Source organism: Aegilops tauschii, chromosome 4, assembly GCF_002575655.3.
Source record: "Aegilops tauschii subsp. strangulata cultivar AL8/78 chromosome 4, Aet v6.0, whole genome shotgun sequence".
NCBI lineage: Eukaryota > Viridiplantae > Streptophyta > Magnoliopsida > Poales > Poaceae > Aegilops > Aegilops tauschii.
In genome coordinates this window covers 166,211,479-166,220,650 of record NC_053038.3, presented here as the reverse complement: position 1 = coordinate 166,220,650, position 9,172 = coordinate 166,211,479, and positions in this window count along the sequence as shown.

The window sequence follows — 9,172 nt, the reverse complement described above, 5'->3', positions numbered from 1 at the left end:
TGATGAGCCGCTAATTGAGCCGCCAGGTCCGCCTCTCGACATGCTCTAGCCTGATCCATAAGGTCCTGAACATTGTTATCATCATGGGGCAGGTTATGCCCATGGGTCGGGTCATTGTTGCGAGGCGGGTTACGACCCCGCTAGCTGCTGGAAACCGCCAGCGACTAAATGCGCCGGTTGTAACTTTGACTATGGCGTGGAGTTGAATGAATCCGCTCGTGTTGTGCGAGTAAGCTGCCTAATGAGCTACCGCCGTCTGAAGAAGTTCTACAGTGTTCCGGGTTTCTATCGCAGCGGGAGACTCGCCTTCTACTGGAAGAGCTGCCAGCCAGGAAGCTGCGGCAATCATATTATCAAGTGGGTTGGAGTAATGGCCCGGTGGTGTTGGCACTTGCTGAGGCGGGGTCAAATCCATACGAGATGGGTCCGGCATATGAGGCTGAGCCGCCGCCCCTGTCACAGGTGCCTCCGCAGCCTGGATCACACCGGGCGGGTTACTCGTTCCTGCTCCGGGTGTATTAAAAAGGTTCCGCCCCTCAAACTGCGAAGGTAAACAGGTCTGGTGCCTCCTCCGAAGGCTAGCATTTGATGCATTTTGATCAAGACTTAAGGGGAAAGCCTTGGACCTTATTCGTTGCATCTCGGCCTCTAAGGTGGCTCGCTCTGTGCCCATCTTGACATTCTCTGCCTCAAGGTCCTCTCGGGCCTTGGTCACCTCATCTCGTAGTTTTGCAACATCCGCTTTATGTTGTACCTGATTTGCCGGAGTCACGTCTGCGACTAATAGAGTCACCAAAGCATCCAAGAGTTTGGATAGGACTTGAGCCGACGGACGCGCAGAGCCTCTCACTCCAGTCGTTGTAGCAGCAGTTGAGCCAGACGCCATGGCCGCAGCAGTTGAAGATTGTAGCACTGGTTGTCTGCCAGCCATAAAAATCGCAGCCTGCTTGGCGGCTCGTAGGGCTCCGGAATACTATTGCCATCGGAATAGCCCCCATCCCGCCGTCTTGCAGTTTATAGACTGATTCGGTTTCGCCGGTTGAGGACTCATCACCTGAATAGATGGATGTCTCACCACCAGACATAGAACCTTCCTCAAGATCCGGCCCGTGAAAAAAGCCAATGAAAGCACACTTTCGGGCGGGTTGGGCCTTGGCGGGTTGTGCGCTGAGCCATGTCGATGATGTTGGTGGAGGCGTCAGTCTCTGGCTCTGACTCACCGATCTTTCCGATGAAGACGTGAATTCCGCCAAAGGGGACCCGGTACCCGTACTCAATAGAGTCGGCCTCAGGACCCCAGCTAGCGTCGTCGATGTAGATCTTGCCGTGACGACTCTTGGTCATCCGGGCCATGGCGTATCCCTTTATCCCTGAGAAGCTGCCCTTGAAGAACTCGAAACCACCGTGCTCAGGCCCCACGGTGGGCGCCAACTGTCGTGGTTTTGTCACGGCAGATGCCCTTGTGAAAGACTTAGGTGTGGAGCCATCGCAACGTAGGTTAGCTCGTAGGGGTTGAATGGGACAAAGGACACAAAGGATTTACCCAAGTTTGGCCCCTCACAACGAGGTAAAAGCCTACATCCTACTTCTAGTTGTATTGCTTGAGTTTCGATTACAAGGGAGCGAATACGCTTGACCTAGTTCTCGATGTATTGTTCTCTTGAAGTATCCACATCCTCCAAAAGTTGTTTTTACACTTCCAAATCTGGATCTTATCTATTCTAAATCTCATATTCTACAAAGTACTTTCACTTATGAATGCTTCACAACTAGTTTGATTCCTCACTTGTGCTTAATTTTGGATTCGTACAAATCTGGAACCAACTTACATCTATAAGTGAATATCTTCGTGCTATGAGGTCATTGTCTTCAAACTGATTTATCTTCAAAATCTTCTGATAATGCATATGACCTCTTCCCCTTCCCTCGCATCTCTAATGTTATCACAGGTACATGTCCGTCGGAGAATCCCTTGGTTCTCATAGTCTGCATTCATTTGCAGAGTTCTTACAACATCACATTGAATCACCTGAAGCGAGCTCCTGTCTGACCAGTCAGCGGAAGCCATACACAGTCGTGAAGCCATTCAGTCTGAAGCCAATGGAAGGAGGAAAATCTTCAAAGAAGGGTGGCAGGCAGCACCGTGGTAACACTGCTAACTTGCCACTAGATCTGTATGAGTTGTACAAGACTGACCCAAAAGAGACCTATGGTGAGCGCAAGTCTCGAGTACAATCGATTCACAGATACTGGGCAGAAGAATGGCTCCTATACCATCTTGTGACTCCAGAGTACGCTGACAAGAACGTTGTGAGGCCTCCTTGGGTGGATATTGTGTACAGAAAGCTTCACCCCGTGAACAAGGCTGAAGCCATTGCCCAAGGCTTCTATCCTTGCATGGTCAAAGGCCCAATGCCTGAGATTGCCGACCCATCAAGTCTTTGATGGTGTCGTGAGGATGACCTGTTTGAAGCCAACCTTCAGATTGCAAAGGCTTCAGCGGCTCAAAATAAGAAGGATCAGGGGATCGATTTTAACCTGGGTCCAGCTGCTCCATGGCCAAATGGCAGTCGTAAGGCTGAATAGAATCTCATTGGTCCCTTCAATAGCATCAATGGGCTTCTCACCCACATCGCTGCACATAGGGCCACTGTTGAAGAAGTTGCTGGTGAAGAGGAACATGATGAAGTTCCAGAGCCCCAGAAACCAAAGAAAAAGTCTAAGGCTTCAAAATCTTATACTGCTCCAAAAGCTTCAAGTGTGAAGCCATTGCAATCTGCACCACCTGATTCCAGTATGCAGTCAGAGGACTTGTCTCGCATGTCCAAGAAGTCCAAGAAGCCCAAGAAGATTTCTGGGCATGGCCTCACTCCAGCTAGCATACTGCGCAATGAAGACGATGTCATAGATCTGTCCAGTGAAGAAGAACTGGCTGATGATGCTCTGGAGATGCTGATCAAGAGTAAGCAGGAGGCTGAAATTTTCCAAGATTTGCCTCTATTTGATGCTGACACACTCAACAACTTCATTGATGAATGATTCGAAGATACTACTCTCACCAGTGACTATAGCTGCCAATTGACATCAGCGTCACATTCCAGAGCTTGGGGATGCCCGGTAGGCATCCCACCTTTCTTCTTCAACAATTATCGGTTAGTATCTGTGGAGCCTAAGTTTTGCATCTTCACATGAGTTGTGCTATTCTTAGAATGTCATTTTATTTTATTTTACTTGATGTTTTAATAAAATACTTAGATCTGAAAGTTTTTAAATAAAATAGAGTCCTCAAATAGTTTCCAGGGAGGCTAAGTAAGCGACATTCACATCCCGTCAACGAAGCTCTTTTTTCGGAATTGCTCTTGTTCTTCACTTATATCCTATGAGTAAATTGTTGAATAAACTGAATGTCATGAAGTTGAAATCATCATGCCTAGTGGTAGCTTCACATTGGGTTTAGAAAGTGAAATCTTTTGAGGCTTGACAATCATAATATTGGTCATACAAGCAATTCACGAATAATTAGTATAAGGAAGAGAACTTTCACATGCAAATACACTATCTTGGAAATCTTTTGTGAGTGTGAGCCCTGCCAAAATAGTTGATGTTGGACAAGGAATACAACGTAATGGTTTGTGTTTGTTCATATTCACATAGAAGTTATATTGTCATAGATCCTTCAATATGTGGTGCTTGCCCCCATCTTTGCTAGCCAAAAATTCCGCACCAAGTAGAGATACTAGTTGTGCATCCAAAAACCCTTAAACCCAAATCTTATTTTCAAGTGTCCACCATACCTACCTAATTATTGAATAAGATTCTTCAAGTAAGTTGTCATTGGTGCAATAAGGCAATCAAAATTGCTTCTAAAAGTGTGAGATCATTTAGTGTAAGAGAAAATTGAGCGTTGTACGAACTTGTGATGGCAAAGAATAAAAGCGACATACTACATAATAAAGGTTGCTATCATAAGGGGCAATATAACGTGACATTCTTTTGCACTAAGGGGTTGAGCATACAAACAAATAAGTGCATGGCAACCTCTGTTTCCCTCTGCGATGGGCCTATGTTTTACTTTTCAGTATTTACTTTTATGCAAAGAGTCAAAGTTTTTCTCTCTATCCCTTTTTATTTTTCTCCTTTGGCAAGCATCATGTGGTGAGGAAAGATCTAGGCACATATGTCTAGTTGAATATGGGTAGCATGAGTTATTATTGTTGACATCACCCTTGAGGTGAATACGTTGGGAGGCAAAACAATAAGCCCCTATCTTTCTATGTGTCTGGTTGAAATGTTTTGCTCATGTGTATGCAGTGAGTGTTAGCAATCATAGAAGACTATAAGAAGGTTGAGTATGTGGAGCTCTTGCTTAAACTCTGTTGAATAAGTTGAATTACAATTGCTTGGTGACTGAGAACATAGGTTGTTGAGTTTCAAGAGAGTTCATTGTTTGAACCTTAACATGTGAATTGGTTGCTACTATAACATCAGAATTTTTATAATAAAGAATTGCTATTATGATGCTAGGAAAAGTGATTGAAATTGTCATTGATCAAACTTGTGCACTTTGCTAGCATTCACACTTCATAAATTATTTCTTTTGTCATTTACCTTCTCGAGGACGAGTAGGAATTAAGCTTGGGGATGCTGAAACGGCTCCAACGTATCTATAATTTATGAAGTATTCATGCTGTTATTTTATCAGTCTTGGATGTTTTACAATCATTTTATAGCAACTTTATATCATTTTTTGGGACTAACCTATTGACCCGGTGCCCAGTGCCTGTTGCTCTTTTTTTCTTGTTTTTTACATCGCAGTAAGTCAATATCAAACGGAGTCCAAACACCGCGAAACTTGCTGGAGATTTTTTATCGACCAGAACATCCAAGATGGGCCAGAGCAGCACCTGGGGGTGCGCCGAGGGGGGCAGAACCCGCCATGGCGCGCCTGGGCCCCCAGGCGCACCCAGCTGGGTTGTGCCCACCTCAGTGGGCTCCTGCACCCCCTGTTTACCCTATGAATTCACAATTATTCCAAAACCCTTCGGGGTTAACCTAGATCAGAAGTTCTGCCGCCAAAAGGCTCTGTAGCCACCGAAAACCAATCTAGACCCATTCCTGCACCCTGCCAGAGGGGGAATCATCACTGGTGGCCATCTTCATCATCCCGGCGGCCACCACGATGAGGAGGGAATAGTTCACCCTCGGGGCTGAGGGTTTGTACCAGTAGCTATGTGTTTAATCTCTCTCTCTCTTGTGTTCTTGAGATGTCACAATCTTGATGTATCGTGGTCTTTGTTAATATAGTCAGATCATATGGTGTTTTCCCCTCTCTATACTCTTGTTGTGATGAATTGAATCTTTACCCTTTGAAGTTTTGTCTTGTCGGATTGAATATTCAGATATGAGAACACATGATGTATGTCTTGCGGTATGAATACTTGAGGTGACAATGGGATATCATATTTATTCACTTGATGTATGTTATGGCACTCAACTTGCAGATTCCCGAGGTGGTTTCATACCCTATAAATAATTTCTATCTTTTGTTCTCCGCTAATAGGAACTCGGGAGTGATTCTTTATTGCACTTTGAGGGATAATCATATGATCCAACTATGTTAGCACTGTTGAGAGATTCCACTACCGAAAGTATGGACCCTAGGCCTCATTTTCAAGCATTGCAATACCGTTTTTGTGCATGTTTACTATTTGCTACCTTGTTGTTTTTATTTATTTAGATTATATAAATATATTTCTACCATCAATATTACACTTTTAGCACCAAACTAGTGCACCTATACAATTTTCCATTGTATTGGGTGTGTTGGGGACACAAGAGATTTCTTGTATTTGGTTGCAAGGTTGTTTGAGAGAGACCATATTCATCCTACACCTCCCACGGATTGATAAACCTTAGGTCATCCACTTGAGAGAAAATGGCTATTGTCTCTGCACTTGGAGGCCTAACACGAGTCTACAAGAATAAAGTTGCGTAGTAGACATCGGTTTGCGGTTTGGGACTGGGCATCCCTATTACCACCCTTTTCTCGTGCGATGGCGAGTGAATAAACACTCGGCCTGAGAATAACCCGCTTAGCATGGAAGATACCGACCACCTCCTGTTATTCCATGAACAATCCAGGCACACAAAAATGATATTTATTTGAAGTTTTTAGAGGTGGCACAAGCAAAATTACTTAGGACGGCAGGGTAATACCACATATAGGTAGGTATGGTGGACTCATCTGGCATAACTTCGGGTTCAAGGTTTTTGATGTACAAGCAGAATTCCCACTTAGTACAGGCGAAGGCTAGCAGTTAGGTTGAGAAGCGGCCAGCTAGAGAGCAACAACGGTCATGAACATGCATTAAGTAACATTGGACACTAGCATGAGTAGGATATGAACACCATGAACATAAATATCATAGAGGCTATGTTGGTTTTGATTCAACTACATGCATGAACACGTGCCAAGTCAAGCCACTCGAACATTCAGAGGAGGATACCATATCATCATACTACATCACAATCATTTTAACGCAATGTTGATATCCAAGATAAATCATTATCCACTCCTAGCTACTTACGCATGGCATGAGAAACTATAATCTCTAATTGTCACTGCAAACACGTTTAATCATAATGGGCTGAATCATGGATACTAGGTTAAACATATTTACAAAAACAGAACAAGTCGAGTTCATACCAGTTTCTCTCTGCCACGGCCAGTTCATCGAATATCGTCATTATTGCCTTTCACTTGCACGACCGAATGGTATGAAAATAATAATAGTGCAAGAGTGTCGTGGACTAAGCTGGAATCGGCAAACATTTTATTCAATAGGAGAGGACAAGGTAAAATGGGCTCTTTATTAGATCAACAATTATTCATAAGAGAGCCACTCAACATTTTCATCGTGGTCTTCTCCTCGGTACGACTCATATAAAAAGAAAATAAATTCAGAGAAACACATTGAAATATTTTTGGAGTTTTTGGTTTTCTTGAACAAGCAAAATAAAAGGGAGAGCAAAAACGAGAAAAACTATTTACACGGGAAAGCTCCCAACAAGCAAAAGAAGAACAAGGAAATATTTTTGTTTTTTTAGTGCTACAATTAAGCATGCATAAAAACTAAACTAGCTACAACTATTTTTTTGGGTTTTCTAAGGTCTTTCAAACACACAAGAAGAAAGCAAGAAAATAAATTTAAGCATGGATGATACAATCAAAAAGTGTGAATACCGACAACTAGAATGAAATGTGTGAACATGAATGTAATGTTGGTGAGAAACACGTACTCCCCCAAGCTTAGGCTTCTGGCCTAACTTGGTAATCGATCAGTGGCCTCGATAGTAGTTAGGGTGCTGAGGAGCGGGCATCCACGCATCCCATTGCTAAGGCTTCTCCACTGCTACAGCCTGATCGTTCCGGTAGGTGATGATATCTGCAGGCATAATCCTGTATCCGCCCCTGGTAACAGAATCAAACAAAGCAGGAGCAGGCAATGGAATTATATCACGAGTTTCCATGCTGAAAAGTAGGTTATACGGAATAGGAATGTTAGGGTAATCTCGTGCAATAAAATGGTGGTGTTCCATGGCTGTGTGATCTAGGTAAACCTTGGGTAGGGGGTGATCATGAAGGCGTAATTCAACATTAAAGCGAGCCGCCAAACGAGCAGCAAAAATCCCACCATGTATTTTACCCTTGAATTTATTAATATGGAGGCGACGTGCCACAATAGCTCCCAAGCTATAAGTGTTGTCGCCCTCTAGTGCACGACGTAAAACAGCAAGGTCTGGTGAGCTGAGTGCACCCACCTTCTCTCTAGCAAGCAAGCATTTTGCAATGAAAAGAGCAAAGTAATGTACAACAGGAAAATGCAAGCCAGTGGTAGTGATAGCCGACACCCCTCTCTCATGCCCCACTATCAATGTACGATAAAAGGCCTCAAACTCTGCCGGACTAGGCTCAACTAAGCTCACGTCAGCAGGAAGCAAGCATATTTCACAAAACTCAGTGAGAGGTATCTGATGGAAATCATTATATAAACTAAACTGCACCTCAAGAGGATTATTCCTAGGAAGGAAATTAAAACTTTGAACAAAGAAGTTTGTGAGGAGATGATACTGTTCACATTCAGTTGCGATGAAGTCGGTGAGGCCATGATTAGCAGCATATTGCGTGAACTCCTGAAGGATTTCAGCCTCTTCCCTGAACTGGTATGCAGCCATTCGCGCGGCCGTACTTCCGCCAACCTCTGAGGATGGAGATCACTATCAGATGAATCCCCAATAACTCCCTTGGAGTTCTTCTTAGAAGCAAACTTCCTAAAGATATTCATCCTTTTCCTATGAACAAAAATTCTGAAATTTTTAGTCCACAATTTTTTCTCAACAAAACTTCACAAAATCGATAGCAACTACTCATAGGGATACATAGAGGCCATAGCAAGCATTCAAACTACTTAGAACTCTAAGAATTCAACATGCAAGCTCATCTACAACAGCACCAAGAATAGCTAATTATTCAAAATATAAACCACTAAAACAAAAAATAATTGGACAAATGGTGGAGTCACATACCAAGCAACAATCTCCCGAAACAGTTTCGAAAACGGAGCTTCGAGCAAAGAGATCAAAATCCGCGGGTTTGAGAGCAAGAACACGGGAGAGAGAGCAATGGAGTATTTTTTCTGGAGGTAAGTGATGATGTGGTGTGAAGGGATAAGTGAGGGGGCCCACGTGGGGACCACAACCCACCAGGGTGCGCCTGGGGGTCCTGGCGCGCCCAGGTGGTTTGAGCCCACCTGGTGCACCTCCCTCTGATATTATTTGCACCAGAAATTCTTAAATATTCAGAAAAAATCGTATAAAATTTTCAGGGCATTTTGAGAACTTCTATTTTTGGCTCATTTTTTATTGCACGGGAAATTCAGAAAACAGACAAAACATGGCATTTTATTTTATTTAACTAATAAAAACATAAAATAAAAGGTGGGGACAGAAGGTATTGCTTACTAAATTCATTAACTTCATACCTCTCAAAAATGATCCATTAATAAGGTTGATCAAGTCTTATTAAGAACCATTTTTTATTAGCATGAAATCGAAGAACCTTCGTAAATCACTAAGTTATGTCAACGGGGATATGAATGTCCCCAACAATAAG